General features: G+C 37.9%; 2 long non-coding RNA genes across 2 annotated transcripts in view; both read right to left on the reverse strand.

Moving 5' to 3' along the window:
- Positions 1–453: 453 nt before the first annotated feature.
- LOC140596297 (uncharacterized) lies at positions 454–11,453 on the reverse strand. The gene is made up of 2 exons (XR_011998334.1): positions 11,001–11,453; positions 454–1,249 (listed from the first exon to the last, which is right to left on the reverse strand). It is a non-coding gene; the product is annotated as an uncharacterized lncRNA (long non-coding RNA).
- A 334-nt stretch (positions 11,454–11,787) lies between these two features.
- Positions 11,788–18,692, reverse strand: part of LOC140596224 (uncharacterized) — a 91,116-nt gene continuing 84,211 nt past the window's right edge. Inside the window, exons 6-7 of the long non-coding RNA XR_011998260.1 lie at positions 15,394–15,556; positions 11,788–12,720 (exon numbers count right to left, since the gene is read on the reverse strand). This is a non-coding gene — a long non-coding RNA (uncharacterized lncRNA). The remainder of the gene's footprint in view (positions 12,721–15,393; positions 15,557–18,692) is intronic.

Raw genomic sequence — 18,692 nt, forward strand, 5'->3', positions numbered from 1 at the left:
TGATTTGCATTTATGATACATTCAGGTATTGCTTCACAGTAGTTGGCAACTAACAAACTCTAAGACTTTGAACATAACACACAAAAAAAAGTGACTGAAAATAGTATGTCCAAAATCTGTTCATGCTCCTTATAACATAAAAAAATGAGAAAATGGGTGTGTCTATTTTAGAAGCTCAGAAAGAGAATACAGATAACAAGGAGGCTTATACGGCAGGTCACACTGTTAAAAAGTAAGTGTGGACTTGTTTTTCTCATTTTTCTTCCTTTTTACTTTCCATGACACAGCCAGGCATCTATGGATAAACATATGCACCAAAATAATACCATATTTTTATAGAAAATATATACATATGTAATAAAACTATAGAGAAATGTATTAAGAATGAAAAACTCAATGTTTTATTAGTGGTTACCCCTGGGTAAGAAGGAGGCTAATTAAATCAGAAAAGAATTTGAATGAGATATGTAATGTTTTATTTCTTAATATGAGTATATTGAACTCCATTATATAATTTCTCTCTTTGTATGTGTGAAATACCGTAACAATTACTGTTTGTTGAGTTTATATATTCTGTAAGCAATGATCCATACTAATTTGAAAATTTTGGAAAGCAATAATTTCCAGTGATATATACATAATTAGTGAGAAAACCAACCACCCATTATATAAAAAATATTGTCAGGGAGAACCTGGGTGGCTTGGTCAGTTAAGTGTCTGACTCATGATTTTGGCTCAGGTCATGATCTCAGCATTGTGAGACTGAGCCCTACATCAGGCTCCATGCTGGAGTTGTGAAACCTGCTTAAGATTCTCTCTCTGCCTCTCTCCCCACCATCTCTCTCTCCCCTTCCCTCTCTAAAAAAACATATTGTAACATTTGTTCATTTCCTCCCATTATATTCTCTATGCATACATATATAATGTATATATATCACATGTGGCTTTCATATACCTGAAAACTCATATTTTGCTTTATAAAGATCATGAAACCATCAGTTAAACATGCTCAAGCTTACATCATACTCTACAAAGCCCATGTCCCTATCCATTTGGATATATAATCTTTTTCTGTGTCAGGGCTGAGGCCAGCAGAGAAAGTGACTACCCACGATCCTGTAGGCAAGAATTTATCTGATATTTTGGATGCAGGTCTCCTATTCCCAGTCGGTTGTATAGTAGAACCATCTTCATACTCTGTTATTCTGTACTGTTTCCTTTCAGGAGATCAATGAGGGTTGCAATTCCACTGTCAAAATAGACAATAAAAAAGATTGGATAGTAAAGATCAAATAAAAATTTGATGAGAAGATCAAGTAACAAGTAAAGAAAAGATTATCTGCTTCCTCATTCCCATCATCCCCAGGTATCTCAACCTACAAGAAATGGTACCAAATCCTAAATAACACATAAAGAAAATAAAAAGTATCTCAACACTTCAAAAACCATTAAAAGCTCAACTTGAATGAGAAATGACAGTCAACATATAAAAATAACAAGATGCCACAGATGTTGGAATTATCTGACAAAGATTTTAAAGTAGTCATTCTAAAAATGCTTCAAAGAGTAATTACAATTATACTTGAAATAAAGTAAGGAACAGAAGTTCTCAGGAAAGAAAAAGAAGATATATAAAAGAACAGTATCAATATTTTAGCCCTGAAATACACAATAAATGAAAATGTTAAAACGCAGTATATGGGGGCACTGTGGTGGCTCAGTCAGTGAAGCATCTGCCTTCAGCTCAGGTCATGATCCTGGGATCCTGGGATCAAGCCCCATATTGGGTTCCCTGCTCAGCAGGAGACTGCTTCTCCCTCTGCTGCTCCCCTTGCTTGTGCTCTCTTTCTGTCAAATAAATAAATAAATAAAATCTTTTTAAAAACTCAGCAGATGGACTCCAACAACTGAATGGAGAAGAAAAAGAAAAGAATCAGGGTCACCTGGGTGGCTCAGTCAGTTAAGCATCTGCCCTTGGCTCAGGTCATGATCCCACGGTCCTGGGATCAACCCCCCCCCCCCCCCCCGCATCAGGCTCCTTGGAGCCTGCTTCTCCATCTCCCTGCCATGCTGCCTACTTGTGCTCTCTCTCTCTCTGTCAAATAAATGTTAAAAATATTTTTTTCAAAAATTAAAAGAAAAGAATCAATGAACTTTAAAATAGAGCAGAAAGTACCCGATTTGAGCCATGGAGAGAAAATAGACTTTAAAAAAAGACAATGACGACTCAGGGACCTGTGGGACTATATCAAAAATCTGAAATTAGTGACATGATTATCTTAGAAAGGAGAAATGATGTACAGATGAAAAATATTTGAAGAAATAAAGGCTAACAGCCATGTAAAATATTATAATTCATATTAAGGGGATTTGATACTATCCAGTAAAATTACTAGAATATTTACTCTTGGAATGAGCAATTTCTCTTCTAAGACTCTATCCCAAATATACAATGCAAAAAAAGACCAAAAAAAAAGCATAAGTACAAGGCCATTAGTAGCAAAACAATCATAATAGTAGAAGACAAGAAACAAGACAAATGTCTATTAATAGGGTACTAGTTGAATAATCTATAGTACATCTACATCCTAGAATACTATGCAAGTATAAAAAACATGAGGGAAAGATGTGATATATATATATCATATATATATATATGAATATTACTCAGCTATAAAAAAGAATGAAATCTTGGGGAGCCAGGTTGGCACAGTCATTTAAGTATCTGACACTTCGTTTCAGTTCAGGTTGTAATCTTGTGGTCATGAGACAAAACTCTTTTATCAGGTTCACATTCAACAGAGTCTGGTTCAGATTTCTCTCTCTCTCCTTCTCCCATCCATGCTCTCTAAAATAAATAAATATTTTTTAAAAGAATGAAATCTTGCCATTTGCAATGACATGGATGGTGCTAGAGTATTACAGTAAGCAAAATAAGTTAGAGGAATATTTCATTCATATGTGGAATTTAAGAAACAAAACAAATGAACAAAGGAAAAAAGAAAGAGAGGAAAAAAAAAGAAACAGACTCTTAACTATAGAGAACAAATTGATGGTTACAAGAAGGGAGATGGGGGTGGGTGGGTGAAATAGGTGATAGGGATTAAGGAGGGCACTTGTCATGATGAGTAGTGGGTGATATGTGGAATTGTTGAATCACTATACCGTACAACTGAAACTAATATAACACTATATGTTAACTAACTGGAATTAAAATTAAAACTACATAAAAATTAAAATAAAAAAGCATGAGGGATTTCTCCTGGAGAAAGATAACAGAATACAAAGCCCCAGACTTTGTTTCTCCACAGAGACAATAATGTAACAATATACAGTCCAAAAGACCTTAATGAGAATGGTAGAAACCAGTTAAAAAGTTGTCATACCCTAGCAAGCACAAAACCACGCAGAGCTACATTAATATAGGTAAGAAAATTCACTGCACTTCACCCACATTAGCCCCTTATCCAAGCCTAGTACAGCTCAGAGTAAATGGGGAAAATAACCAATTTGCAGTTTTTCCTTTAAGAGCAAAAGAAGAGTGATACGTATATCCAAGGTTCTGGCTTTTTAGGGGCTTCCCAATGGATTTATTTCTCTCTTACCTGACCCAAAATGCTGACAGGGCCAATGAGAGCAAATGAGAGCTCTGTAGCCTATTGAAGAATCAGAAAACCTGCAGTATCACAAAACAGAAGGAACAAGATCTTCAGAGCTCAGGGGGAAAAGCCAACAAATCACTCTGATTGGGAAATTACATGAACAAGCCCAGAAAACATGCATCCCCTAAAAAGATTTGGGAGGTCCCCCACTATCTCTAGCCAGGCTAACTAGTAAAGGTCATCCTCTGTACAAAACCAGTCCATAAAGACTGGGAAAGGAGGCTGCTTTTTCAAATGTATAAATCCCAACAAGTAACAAGGCATACAGAGAAACAGAGAAATATAACCCAAAGGAACAAAATAAATCTTGGAAACCAATCATAAATACATAAATTCAAAATACTCATCTTAAGGAAATTCAATGAGTTACAAGAGAAAACAGACAACTAAATAAAATCAGAAAAAGAAACATGATCAAAATGAGAGTATCAACACAGAGATAGAAACTACACAAAAGAACCAAACAAATTCTACAGCTGAAAAACACATTTAATTGAATTGAAAAATTCATTAAAAGAGTCCAAGAAAAGATTTGATCATGCAGAAGAATGAATCAGCAAACTCAAAAATAGGTCATTTAAAATCACCAAGTCAGAGAAACAAAAGGAAAAAAGAATGAATAAAAGTGAAGAAAGCCTAAAGGATTTATGGAATACCAACAAGAAGCCAAATATATAACATATATATTTATATATAAATATATATAAATATTTACAATATAAATATAATATATAAATGCATATTTATATATAAATATATGTATATATGTGTGTATGTGTGTGTATATATATGTGTGTGTGTGTATATATATATATATACATATATACATATATATATAGTATGGGATTCCATTAAGGAGAGAAGGAGAGAAATGGGCAGTTAATTTGAATAAACAATGGCTTAAATTTTCTCAAATCTGTCCAACAAATGGACATCCAAATTCAAGAAGCTCAAAAGACTTCAACTAGGATGAATGCAAAAAGGCATTATAATCAAATTGTCAAAAGTCAAAACAAAAAAATCTGGAAAGCAGCAAGGGAAAGTCAATCATCATCTACAAGGGAGCCCTCAAAAGACTATCAGTGGAGTTCTCAGAAGAAACATTATAAGCCAGAAGGGAGTGGAAGGATATATTCAAATGTTGAAAGGGAAAAAAATGAATAAAACCAAGAATACTATATGTGGCAAAACTTTCCTTTAAAAATGAAGAAGAAATAAAGACTTTAGAGATAAACAAAAGCTGAGAGAGTCTATCACAACTAGACCTACAAGAAATTCTAAAAGTCTAAAAGACAGCAATACAAATACATATGAAAAGATAAAGCTCCCTGTAAAGGTAGGTATACAAATACAAAATCCTGTAATATTGTTACAGTATTGCAAAATCTCGTTTAATTCTAGCATAGTATTTAAAAGATAAGAGCAAAAAAATAATTGTAACTTTGAAACTGAATTAATGGATACAAAATATAAAATGATGTCATTTGTAACACCATTAACAAAGGGGGTGATGTAAAGGAGCAGAGTTGTTATCTGCAATTGAGGTCAAGTTTTTACCAGTTTAAAATAGACTGTTATAACTGTAAGGTGTTGTAAATAATCTCCATAGTGAACACAAAGAAAATACTTACAGAACATACACAAAAGGACAACAGAGGGGTATCCCTGGGTGACTTAGTTGTTTAGTGCCTGCCTTCAGCCCAGGGCATGATCCTGGAGTCCTGGGATCGAGTCCCACATTGGGCTCCCTGCATGGAGCCTGCTTCTCCTTCTGCCTGTGTCTCTGCCTCTCTCTCTCTCTCTCTCTCTCTCTGTCTGTCTGTCTCTCATAAATAAATAAATAAAATCTTTAAAAAAAAAGGACAAAAGAAAGCATATCACAATAAAAAAAAACAATAAAACAAAAATAAAGCCTGGAAGAGAGGAAAAGAGGGACATAATAAATGTAAGACACACAGAAAACAATTAACAAAATGGCAACAGTAAGCCCTTCCCTATAAGTGGTTATTTTTTAAGACTTTATTTTTAAATAACCTCTACACCCAATGTGGGGCTCAAACTTACAACCCTGAGATCAAGAGTTGCACTCTCAGGAGAGAGTCCAAGAGGGTGGAGGGGTAGAAGACCTAAGATTTGTCTGGTCCCAGCAATTCAGCTATATATCTATTAAATCACACTTAACACCTGTGAACTCAACCAGAGATCTAAGAAAAGAATAGCTGCAACTCTACAAATAGAAAAGCGACCACTTTCTGCAAGGTAGGAGGTACGGACAAGTGATTCTGGCGCAATACAAAGGAAGATAAACTATAGGGGGATGGAGCCTCCATCAGCCAGCTACTGGAAAGTGATATTGCAACAGAGTGCAAAATTGAAACTTTTAGAAGTCGGCTCCTGTAAGACTTCCTTGCCTGAAAGGTGCTAAGGAGGTGAAGCGGGGGTGGAATCCTAGACAGGACAGCCTGGTCTCAGGATCCTTGGGGCCACAGGAAGACCGAGGGTGCCTGAGTGTGACAGATTTCTCAGACATCAGGAGTGGGGAAGCCCACTGGCTGCCATCAGCAAGCCCAGGAGAGGGCTCCCAGCTCAGGGTTGCCATAAACCATTAACTAGGTTCAGTCATTACTACTGCTCTCTGAGCAGGGGCCCAGCAAGCAGCAAAACCAGTGGGACCACCCTTCCTCTCCCAGGAGCAATGGCAGGCAGGGGCAGGCAGCAGGAGTCTGCAGGGTTTGGGGACTCGAAATGCCTGGGACAGAAATGCTCAGTCACAGGCTGGATGAACACAGAGTGTGGACCAAGACCAGGGAAACAGGAGTGATTGACTGACTGCTTTTCCCTGAGGGTGCACTGAGGAGTGCACCTTGAACTTTCAGCTCCAGCTCCAGAGCTGGACATTGAGATGCTGCCATTTTCATTCTCATCCCCTAAAGCAGCACAGAAAGTCTTCAGGGAACAAAAGCCACATTAACAATCTGGATTAGTTTACTTAGTTTGATCCCTGGCAAGGGTGCTGCAATTCCACTGGGGCAAAGACACATAAGAATCAATGCAACAGGCCCCCTGTTGTTCCTCCTCGTGTCATCTTGTACCTGGGACTAAGCAGGGCCTCACAGGATAAACATCTCCCACTGAGCTCTGCACCTGGCAGGGGGCTGGGCAGCTCCCCCAGGTGCACACACCTGATAATCAGCACAGCAGGCCCCTCCCCCAGAACACCAGCTGGAAGGACAGGGGAAAAGCAAGTTATTGACCAAGTAGCGCTGGAAAGTTCCAGGGGAAGTTGAGGGATTTATAGTATATAGAATCAGAGGATACTCCCCTCTTGTTTTTTGTTTTGTTTCTTCCCCCCCTCCCCCCGCTTTTTTTCTCTCTTTTTCTCCTTTTTCCAGTACAACTTGTTTTTGGCCACTCTGTACTGAGCAAAATGACTACAAGGAAAAACTCACCACAAAAGAAGGAATCAGAAATAGTACTCTCTCCCACAGAGCTACAGAATTTGGAATACAATTCAATGTCAGAAGCACAATTATAAAGCTACTGGTGGCTCTAGAAAAAAAGCATAAAGGATTCTAGAGACTTCATGACTGAGAATTTAGATCTAATCAGGCAGAAATTAAAAATCAATTAAATGAGATGCAATCCACACTGGAGGTCCTAATGACAAGGGTTAACAAGGTAGAAGAATGAGTGAGTGACATAGAAGACAAGTTGATGGCAAGGAAGGAAGCTGAGAAAAAAAGAGAAACACAATTAAAAGATCATGAGGATAGGTTAAGGGAAATAAATGACAGCCTCAGAAGGAAAAAATCTACGTTTAATTTGGGTTCCAGAGGGTGCCGAAAGAGAGGACCAGAAAGTGTATTTGAACAAAACATAGCTGAGAACTTCGCTAACTTCGGAAGGGAAACAGGCATTCAGATCTAGGAGATAAAAAGATACCCCCCTAAAATCAATAAAAACCGCTCAACACCTCGACATTTAATAGTGAAACTTGCAAATTCCAAAGATAAAGAGAAAATCCTTAAAGAAGCAAGAGACAAGAGATCCCTAAGGTTTATGGGGAGAAGTATTAGGTTAATAGCAGACCTCTCCACAGAGACCTGGCAGGCCAGAAAGGGCTGGAAGGATATATTCAGGGTCCTAAATGAGAAGAACCTGCAGCCAAGAATACTTTATCCATCAAGACTCTCATTCAGAAGAGAAGGAGACATAAAGAGCTTCCAAGATAGGCAGAAACTGAAAAAATATGTGACCACCAAACCAGCTCTGCAAGAAATATTCAGGGGGACTCTGTAAAAGAAAGAGGAAGTCCAAGGAAACAATCCAGGAAAACAGGGACTGAACAGGTATGATGACACTAAATTCTTTTCTTTCAATAGTAACGCTGAATGTGAAGGGATTAATGATCCCATCAAAAATGCAGGATTTCAGACTGGATAAAAAAGCATGACCCATCTATTTGCTGTCTACAAGAGACTCATTTTAGACATAAGGACACCTACAACATGAAAATAAAAGGTTGTTGAACCATTTACCATTCAAATGGTCCTCAAAAGAAAGCAGGGGTAGCCATCCTTATATCAGATAAACTAAAGTTTATCCCAAAGACTGTAGTAAGAGATGAAGAGGGACACTGTATCATACTTAAAGGATCTATCCATCAAGAGGACCTAACAATCATGAATATTTATTCCCCGAATGTGTGAGCTGCCAAGTATATCAATCAATTAATAACCAAAGTTAAGACATACTTAGATAATAATACACTGATACTTGTTCACTTGAATGTAGCACTTTCTACAGTTGACAGATCTTCTAAGCACAACATCTCCAAAGAAACAAGAGCTTTAAATGACACACTGGACCAGATGGATTTCACTGATATTTACAGAGCTTTACATCCAAATGCAACTAAATACACATTCTTCTCAAGTGCACATGGAACTTTCTCCAGAATAGACCACATACTGGGTCACAAATCAGGTCTTAACCAATACCAAAAGATTGGGATCATCCCCTGCATATTTTCAGACCATAATGCTTTGAAATTAGAACTAAATCACAGGAAGAAGCTTGGAAGGATTTCAAACACGTGGAGGTCAAGGACCATCCTGCTAAAAGATGAAAGAGTCAACCAGGAAATTAGGGAAGAATTAAAGATTCATGGAAACTAATGAAAATGAAGATACAACCATTCAAAATCTTTGGGATACTGCAAAAGTTGGTTGAGAGGGAACACATCTCAACATAATAAAGGCCACCAAAGAAAAACCCAAAGCTAACATCATATTTAATGGAGAAAAATTTAGAGCTTTCCCCCTAAGGTCAGGAACAATACAAGGATGTCTACTAGCACCACTGGTATTTAACGTAGTACTGGAAGTCCTAGCCACAGCAATCAGACAATAAAAAGAAATAAAAGGCATCCAAATTGGAAGGCATCCAAATTGGTAAGAAGAAGTAAAACTTTCACTACTTGCAGACAAAATGATACTATAGATAGAAAACTATAAAGACTCCACCAAAAAACTGCTAGAACTGATAAATGAATGCAGTAAAGTCACAGGATACAACATCAATGTACAGAAATCCATTCCATTTTTATACACCAAAAACAAAGCAGTCGAAAGAGTATTTAAGAAAACAATACCATCTACAATTGCACCCAAAAATAATAAGATACCTAGAAATAAACCTACCAAATAGGTAAAGGATCTGTACTTTGAAAACTATAAAGCACTGATGAAAAAAAAAATTGAAGAAGACAGAAAGAAATGGAAAAACATTTTATGCTCATGGACTGCAAAATCAAACATTGTTAATATGTTTATATTACCCCAAGTAATGTACACATTTCATGCAATCCCTATCAAAAGTCCAATAGCATTTTTCACAAAACTAGAACAAATAATCTTAAAATTTGTATTGAAACACAAAAGATCCCAAATAGCCAAATCAATCTTGAAAAAGAAAAGACAAACATTATATGGTCTCATTCATTTGGGGAATATAAAAAATAGTGAAAGGGAATAAAGGGGAAAGGAGAAAAAATAAGTGGGAAATATCAGAAAGGGAGACAGAACATGAAAGACTCCTAACTCTGGGAAACGAACTAGGGGTGGTGGACGGGGAAGTGGGCGGGGGGTGGGGGTGACTGGGTGACGGGCACTGAGGGGGGCACTTGACGGGATGAGCACTGGGTGTTATTCTATATGTTGGCAAATTGAACACCAATAAAAAATAAATTTATTTAAAAAAAAAAGAAAAGCAAATCATCACAATGCCAGACCTCAAACTATATTACAAAGCTATACTAATCAAAACAGCATGGTACTGGTGAGCACATAGTTGGCTCTTAGTAGAGTGTGGGATTCTTGATATCAGGGTCATGAGTTCAAGCCCCATGTTGGGCATGGAGCCTACTTTAAAAAAAAAAAGAAACAACAGTATGGCACTAGCACAAAAATAGATACATAGATCAAAGGAATAGAATAGAAGATTCAGGAAAAAAAACACAATTACATGGTCAATCAATCTTCAATAAAGCAAGAAAGAATATCCAATGGGAAAAAGACAGTCTCTTCAACAAATGGTGTTGGGAAAACTGGACAGCAATATCCAAAAAATTGAAACTGGACCACTTTCTTACACCATACACAAAAATAAATTTGAAGTGGATTAAGGACCTAGATGAAAACCTGAAACCATAAAAATCCTAGAAGAGAAGACAGACAGAAACAAACCTCTCTGACATCAGCTGTAGCAACTTCCGTCCTGATCTCCAGAGGCAAGGGAAACAAAAGTAAAAAATAAACTATTAGGACTGCATCAAAATAAAAAGCTTTTGCACAGTGAAGGAAACAATCAACAAAACTCAAAGGCAACCAATGGAATGGTAGAAGATATTTGCAAATGATATCTCTGATAAAGTGTCCTAAGTATATAATGTTATTAGTATCCAAATGTTTTATAGTGTCTAAAATATGTAAAGAACATATAAAACTCAAGGCCCAAAAAACAAATAATCCAATTAAAAAATGAGCAGAAGACATGAATAGACATTTCTCCAAAGACATACATAACTATCATAGAAGCAAATGATTTAGGCAACATATCTGAGTGCATCAGTCTGCACCAAATCCCACAGCAAGTCACCAAGGTAAACATACTGGCCAAGGAAAGCTAAGAAAGAACAAACAGCCAACACCCTGATTTGGTTTCTAGCATGTGCTAGGAACTGAACAGTACTGACATAACAAACAATAATTAATTTCAAGTATTCCTGAAAATATATTCCTGGCAGCTTTAGCTATATATACATACATGCATACATACCCACATTCATATGTGTTTCTCCCTCTTCTATCCCCACTCAAGATCCCAGGAACTCATTATAGTGGAATAGCTGGGGAGTAAAAAAGAAAAACACTACAATCCAATGGATTCAGTTCTAAACACACATATAACTTGAAAACTACTAAACTATTTTATTGATGGATTTTTTTAGATGAACTGTAAACTTGTCTCTGGGACATTTTTCCCTAGTTTCAATACACTGCCAATAACCTCTAAAAGCTGATATCGACTTTTAAACAAATGCATGGTAAGTATCAAGTACCTTTTCCATTATAGAGTAAGTAGCCTGAACGTTCAACCAAGAAAGAGTCAATGGCTATTTTTTAACATTCTGCCTGCTGACAGTTTACTGAAGATATATGTGTAAATTGCAATTAAAAAATACTGTCATTCATGATAGCACCAAAATGTTTAAAAGTATAAAATATTTAGGAGTAATCTCTCCACATGTATGTAAGGTAGATACACTGAACACTATAAAACATGCTGATAGAAATTAAAGATCTAACTAAATGGAGGGACATACCATCTTCAAGTCTCAGAACGCTAGTATTGTTAAGATGCCTGTTCTCCTCAAACTGATCTACAGATTCAGTGTAATCCTAATAAAAATCATAGCACACTTTTTAAATTATTTTTTTAATTTGAGTTCAATTTGCCAACATATACCATATCACCCAGTGCTCATCCCATCAAGTGCCCCCCTCAGTGCCCGTCGCCCAGTCACCCCAACCCCCCGCCCACCTCCCTTTCTACTACCCTTTGGTCATTTCCCAGAGTTAGGAGTCTCTCATGTTCTGTCACCCTCACTGATATTTCCTACTCATTTTCTCTTCTTTCCCCTTTATTCCCTTTCACTGTTTTTTATATTCCCTAAATGAATGAGACCATATAGTGTTTATCCTTCTCCAATTGACTTATTTCACTCAGCATAATACCCTTCAGTTCCGGGTGGCTCAGCAGTTTAGCGCTGCCTTTGGCCCATGGCATGGTCCAAGAGACCCGGGATCGAGTCCCATATCGGGCTCCCTGCATGGAGCCTGCTTCTCTCTCTGCCTGTGTCTCTGCGCCTCTCTCTCTCTCCCTGTGTGTGTCTCTCGTGAATAAATAAATAAAATCTTTAAAAAATAAAAATATCCTCCAGTTCCATCCATGCCGAAGCAAATGGTGAGTATTTATCGTCTCTAATGGCTGAGTAATATTCCATTGTATACATACACCACATCTTCTTTATCCATTCATCTTTCAATGGACACCGAGGCTCCTTCCACAGTTTGGCTATTGTGGACATTGCTGCTATAAACATTGGGGTGCAGGTGTTCCAGCATTTCACGGCATCTGTATTCTTGGGGTAAATCACCAGCAGTGCAATTGCTGGGTTGTAAGGCAGTTCTATTTTTACCTCTTTGAGGAACCTCCACACAGTTTTCCAGAGTGGCTGTACAAGTTCACATTCCCACCAACAGTGCAAGAGGGTTCCCCTTTCTCCACATCCTCTCCAACATTTGTTGTTTCCTGTCTTGTTAATTTTCACCATTGTAACTGGTGTGAGGTGGTATCTCATTGTGGTTTTGATTTGTATTTCCTTGATGGCAAGAGATGAAAGATCTAAATGTGAGAGAAGAATCCATCAAAATCTTAGAGAACACAGGCAACACCCTTTTTGAACTTGGCCACGGCAACATCTTGCAAGATACATCTATGAAGGCAAGGGAAACAAAAGCAAAAATGAACTATTGGGACTTCATCAACATAAAAAGCTTCTACACAGCAAAAGGAACAGTCAACAAAACTATAAGACAACCTACAGAATAGGAGAAGATATTTGCAAATGACATATCAGATAAAGGGTTAGTATCTAAGATCTATAAACAACTTATTCAACTCAACAGCAAAGAAACAAACAATCCAATCACGAAATAGGCAAAAGACATGAACAGAAATTTCACAGAGGAAGACATAGACATGGCCAACAAGCACATGACACGTTTTGTTTTTTAAGAAACTGAGAGACTGGCAGCCGAGATGGCTCAGCGATTTAGTGCCGCCTTCAGTCCAGGGCATGATCCTGGAGATCTGGGGATCAAGTCCTGTGTCGGGCTGCCTGCTCTGCCTCTGTGTGTGTGTGTTTGTGTGTGTGTGTGTGTGTGTGTGTGTGTCTCATGAATAAATAAAATAAAAATAAATTATTTTTTTAAAAAAGAAAGAAACTGAGAGGCTGATTCTAAAATTCACGTTATTATATGTTGGCAAATTGAATTTAAATTTTAAAAATGTAAAAAATAAAATAAAATTCATGTTGAAATGCAAAGGACCTAGATTATAAAAACAACTTTGAAAAAGAACAAATTTTATTGTGCTACTTGCAACAACATGGATGGACCCAGAGGTTATTATGCTAAGTGAAATAAGTCAGACTAAGACAGACAAATACCATATGATTTCACTAATATGTAGATTCTAAAAAAGCAAATGAATAAACAAAAAGCAGAATCAGACCTATGAATTCAAAGAACAAACTGATGGTTGCCAGAGGGGAGAGGGCTACAGGATGTGCAAAATGGGTGGAGGAGAATGGGAGATATAGGCATCCAGTTATGAAATGGGAATAAAAGGCATAGCATAGGAAATATAGTTGATGGCTTTGTAAAGTGTTATGGTGACAGATGTAGCTATACTTGTGATGAGTATAGCATAATGTGTAAACTTCTCGAGCCACGATGTTGTACATCTGAAATTAATGTAACATTGTGTATCAACTACTCAATTAAAAAAAAAGGATGACGTTAGAGGATCAAAAAAGAAAGAAAACATATGTCCAAATGAAGACTCATATACAAATATTCATAGCAGCTTTATTTATAAGAGTCTCAAAGTGGAAACAACCTAAATCCCATGACCAGGTAAATGGATAGAACAAATTGTGGTATATTCATATAATGGAATATTAGTCAATTATTTAAAAAAGAAGGAAGTATTCATATATGCAATAAATGGATAAATCTAAAAATAATTATTTTACAGGAATCATGACACACAAAATGTACACTGTGTATTCGATTCACATAAAATTATAAGAAAAGAAAACTAACCCATAGTGACAGAAGATCAGTAGTTGCCTGGGAATGGGGTAGGGTGATGTAGAGAGAAAGAGGCTGAAGATAGGTAGATGGAACATTAACCAGGGGCACAAAGAATGTTTTTAAGGTGATGAATATGTTCATTATCTTGACTATACTATTGGATTCACAGAAATATACATATATCAAAACCTATCAGAGCACATACTTCTAATATGCAGTGTATTGTATGTCGACCATATATCAATAAAGAATTTTACATGTTTATATATTCATAATTTTATGCAATTAAATAAATCAAGTGAAAGATTCCTACAATTGTGTTCTTGTAGCATTAGCAGATCCACACTATGTGTTATCAGATTGGTCCATGCTACATATAACCAAAATGGAAATAATCACTTCTAATGAAGTATATCCAAATATTTAGGGAAAGGTGATGTCCATTTCCTTTTAAAGTATGGAAATAAAAAAAATAAAAAAAATAAAGTATGGAAATAAAAATATTCTATTCTGGGAAAATAATCATAATGATATTTAAGAGTAACTGCTTATTTTAGGGAATGTAGCTAAGTATCATTATAAGAGGGCAAATCCTACGGTAATTTTTTTTAAAAATATTAAGTTCTAGGGGCACCTGGGTGGCTCAGTCAGTTAAGCGTCTGACTTTTGGTTTCAGCTGGGGTCCTGGTCTTGGGGTCCTAGAATTGAGCCCCACATCAGGCTCTATGTTCAGTGCAGAGTCTGTCAATCTCCCTCTGTTCTACCCCTGCTCTCCCTCTCTCTGGAATAAGTGAATAAAATCTTAATAATAATAATAATTTATAGTCGCTGGTAACTTTAACACTTGAAAAATATCTGGCTCTTTAAAAAATTTCATTATATAATGGGAAAAAATCATGAGCACCAGAGAAGAATCTATATTACAATGTCAAATCACCAGGAGTATCTAACAACTGCATGTTTCCACACTCATCTGAAAGACCTGGGAATTGATGATTATTATTTATATGGTAAGAATAACTTAGGTATATTTATTGCAAATGTATGTTAAAGACCAAGTAAGTTCCTTCCTAAACTGGATGATTCATTGCTTTTCAGGGGAAAAAAGTGTCTCTATGATGGGCCTCAAGGGCTACTACACAGCCTATAGCTGCTGATCAAATAAAATCCTACCTTCTAAACCTCTTCTCCCATGATGAGATCAAAGCAGCTTCTCTACTTTTAGGCTAGTTTGTGAACCTCACAGAAGCTATTCCACAACAATATTTTGTTCAGATCTGTGAACTCACTTCATCCAGGATTTATATGCAAGCAGGGATGTGAAGTGTTAAGGACTCCTGAGAACTGCTGCCCTTGAATCTGGAGTAGAAGCTTCAGCAGCCCTCATGACTTGATCCTCAGAATCTGCCTCCTTCAGGCACCTGATATGAATTTGGCCACCGCCATGAAGGGCTACACAGGGAGAGATAGATCCAGCAATCACTGTATTTTACTGGAGTAACTATATGCCTAATACTATATCCCCTTTCACCAAAATCAAAACACTTTCACTCTTCAGACCACTACCACTAGCTGCCTGTGATCACCCTTCCAGTGGAGCAAGTCTGGGGAAATGAGCAACCAAATTAGCAATAAATACACAAGATGGTAATACCTGGTGTTGGAGGAATAAAGGGGAAATAGACTCTCACATACAGTGTTATGTCAAATGGGCATATCTCTTTTGTAAGGTCCATGTTATTACAGCTGAATAATTTGAATGGCCTTTGATACAGAAGTCCCATTTCCCCTAACAAGAGTTTCAAGTGAGAGTTTAGAAAAGGATTTCAAAAAAAAGAAAGAAAGAAAGAAAGAAAGAAAGAAAGAAAGAAAGAAAGAAAGAAAGAAAGAAAGAAAGAAAGAAAAGGATTTCAAGGTGATTCTGACCTGTGTCCAGGTTCAGGGGCCCTATCTAAGGGGGCAGATAAACGAGCTACATGAGTTATCTGATCTGGGGGGTATGGACACCTAATATTTATGTAGCATTTAGTTAAGCAGGGCCTATAGATAGGTTATTCATGTTGTTTGCTAGATTTAGTCTTCACCACAAATTTGCTACGAGGTATTGCTATCCTCTCTTCATCGATGTTTGCAACTCCAAGCATGCATTCATAACCAGAGTCAGTTGACAAGGAAGATAAACGTCCAGGATCCCCACTCAGCCTCCACTAACATGGGGGAGGTGGGTGCCTTGTTACTGCTTGGTAGAAGTAGAGTTTCACTTGCCACCAGGCCTCCACTGACACCACTCTGGCAGATGGGGAAGATACTTCCTTACTGTCTTCCATGTGGTCTCCCCTGACACTGTGGAGGGGAGTAGGCTTCCTCCTCGTGAAACTTCCAACATGCCAGTCAGCTTACTGAACCAGCCTGGAGAAGAAGGGAAGGTACCTCATTATCAAGGAGTGTGGGTAGAAGGAGGCTCCCACATGGTCTCCACTGCTTATTTCCCCCACACTAGAATGAAAGTCATTGCTCTACATGCAGTCTTCTTTCATATCCTCCAAGGGTGAGGAGATGGGTGCCTAGTTACAATCATGTGGGCATGGAATCTATGCTCCCCACTCAGCCTTTGTTGGCATGGTGGAGGTAGAGCTGTGCTTCATTATGTGGTGTTAGAGCAGTTGTTGGCTAAAAACTTTCTTTCTTGCTAGGTTTCCCCTGTTCGGGTTCTTTGTCCAGGGAAAAGATTTTCTTGGGTCTCTTCTTGTCTTTCTTTTTTTTTTAATTAATTTTTATTGGTGTTCAATTTACCAACATACAGAAAAATACCCAGTGCCCATCCCGTCAAGTGTCCACCTCAGTGCCCGTCACCCATTCCCCTCCAACACCCACCCACCTCCCCTTCCACCACCCCTAGTTCGTTTCCCCGAGTTAGGAGTCTTTATGTTCTGTCTCCCTTCCTGATATTTCCCAACATTTCTTTTCCCTTCCTTTATATTCCCTCTCACTATTATTCATATTCCCCAAATGAATGAGAACATACACTGTTTGTCCTTCTCCGATTGACTTATTTCACTCAGCATAATACCCTCCAGTTCCATCCACGTTGAAGCAAATGGTGGGTATTTGTCGTTTCTAATTGCTGAGTAATATTCCATTGTATACATAAACCACATCTTCTTTATCCATTCATCTTTCAATGGACACCGAGGCTCCTGCCACAGTTTGGCTATTGTGGCCATTGCTGATAGAAACATCGGGGTGCAGGTGTCCCAACGTTTCATTGCATCTGAATCTTTGGGGTAAATCCCCAACAGTGCAATTGCTGGGTCGTAGGGCAGGTCTATTTTGAACTCTTTGAGGAACCTCCACACAGTTTTCCAGAGTGGCTGCACCAGTTCACATTCCCACCAACAGTGTAAGAGGGTTCCCTTTTCTCCACATCCTCTCCAACATTTGTGGTTTCCTGCCTTGTTAATTTTCCCCATTCTCACTGGTGTGAGGTGGTATCTCATTGTGGTTTTGATTTGTATTTCCCTGATGGCAAGTGATGCAGAGCATTTTCTCATGTGCATGTTGGCCATGTCCATGTCTTCCTCTGTGAGATTTCTCTTCATGTCTTTTGCCCATTTCATGATTGGATTGTTTGTTTCTTTGGTGTTGAGTTTAATAAGTTCTTTATAGATTTTGGAAACTAGCCCTTTATCTGATACGTCATTTGCAAATATCTTCTCCCATTCTGTAGGTTGTCTTTTAGTTTTGTTGACTGTATCCTTTGCTGTGCAAAAGCTTCTTATCTTGATGAAGTCCCAATAGTTCATTTTTGCTTTTGTTTCTTTTGCCTTTGTGGATGTATCTTGCAAGAAGTTACTGTGGCCAAGTTCAAAGAGGGTGTTGCCTGTGTTCTCTTCTATGATTTTGATGGACTCTTGTCTCACATTTAGATCTCTCATCCATTTTGAGTTTATCTTTGTGTATGGTGAAAGAGAGTGGTCCAGTTTCATTCTTCTGCATGTGGATGTCCAATTTTCCCAACACCATTTATTGAAGAGACTGTCTTTCTTCCAATGGATAGTCTTTCCTCCTTTATCGAATATTAGATGACCATAAAGTTCAGGATCCACTTCTGGGTTCTCTATTCTGTTCCATTGATCTATGTGTCTGTTTTTGTGCCAGTACCACACTGTCTTGATGACCACAGCTTTGTAGTACAACCTGAAACCTGGCATTGTGATGCCCCCAGCTATGGTTTTCTTTTTTAAAATTCCCCTGGCGGGGATCCCTGGGTGGCGCAGCGGTTTGGCGCCTGCCTTTGGCCCAGGGCGCGATCCTGGAGACCCGGGATCGAATCCCACGTCAGGCTCCCGGTGCATGGAGCCTGCTTCTCCCTCTGCCTGTATCTCTGCCTCTCTCTCTCTCTCTGTGACTATCATAAATAAATAAAAATTTTAAAAAAATAAATAAAATAAAATAAAATTCCCCTGGCTATTCGGGGTCTTTTCTGATTCCACACAAATCTTAAAATAATTTGTTCTAACTCTCTGAAGAAAGTCCATGGTATTTTGATAGAGATTGCATTAAACGTGTAAATTGCCCTGGGTAACAT

The sequence above is a fragment of the Vulpes vulpes genome, chromosome X, assembly GCF_048418805.1.
Source record: "Vulpes vulpes isolate BD-2025 chromosome X, VulVul3, whole genome shotgun sequence".
NCBI lineage: Eukaryota > Metazoa > Chordata > Mammalia > Carnivora > Canidae > Vulpes > Vulpes vulpes.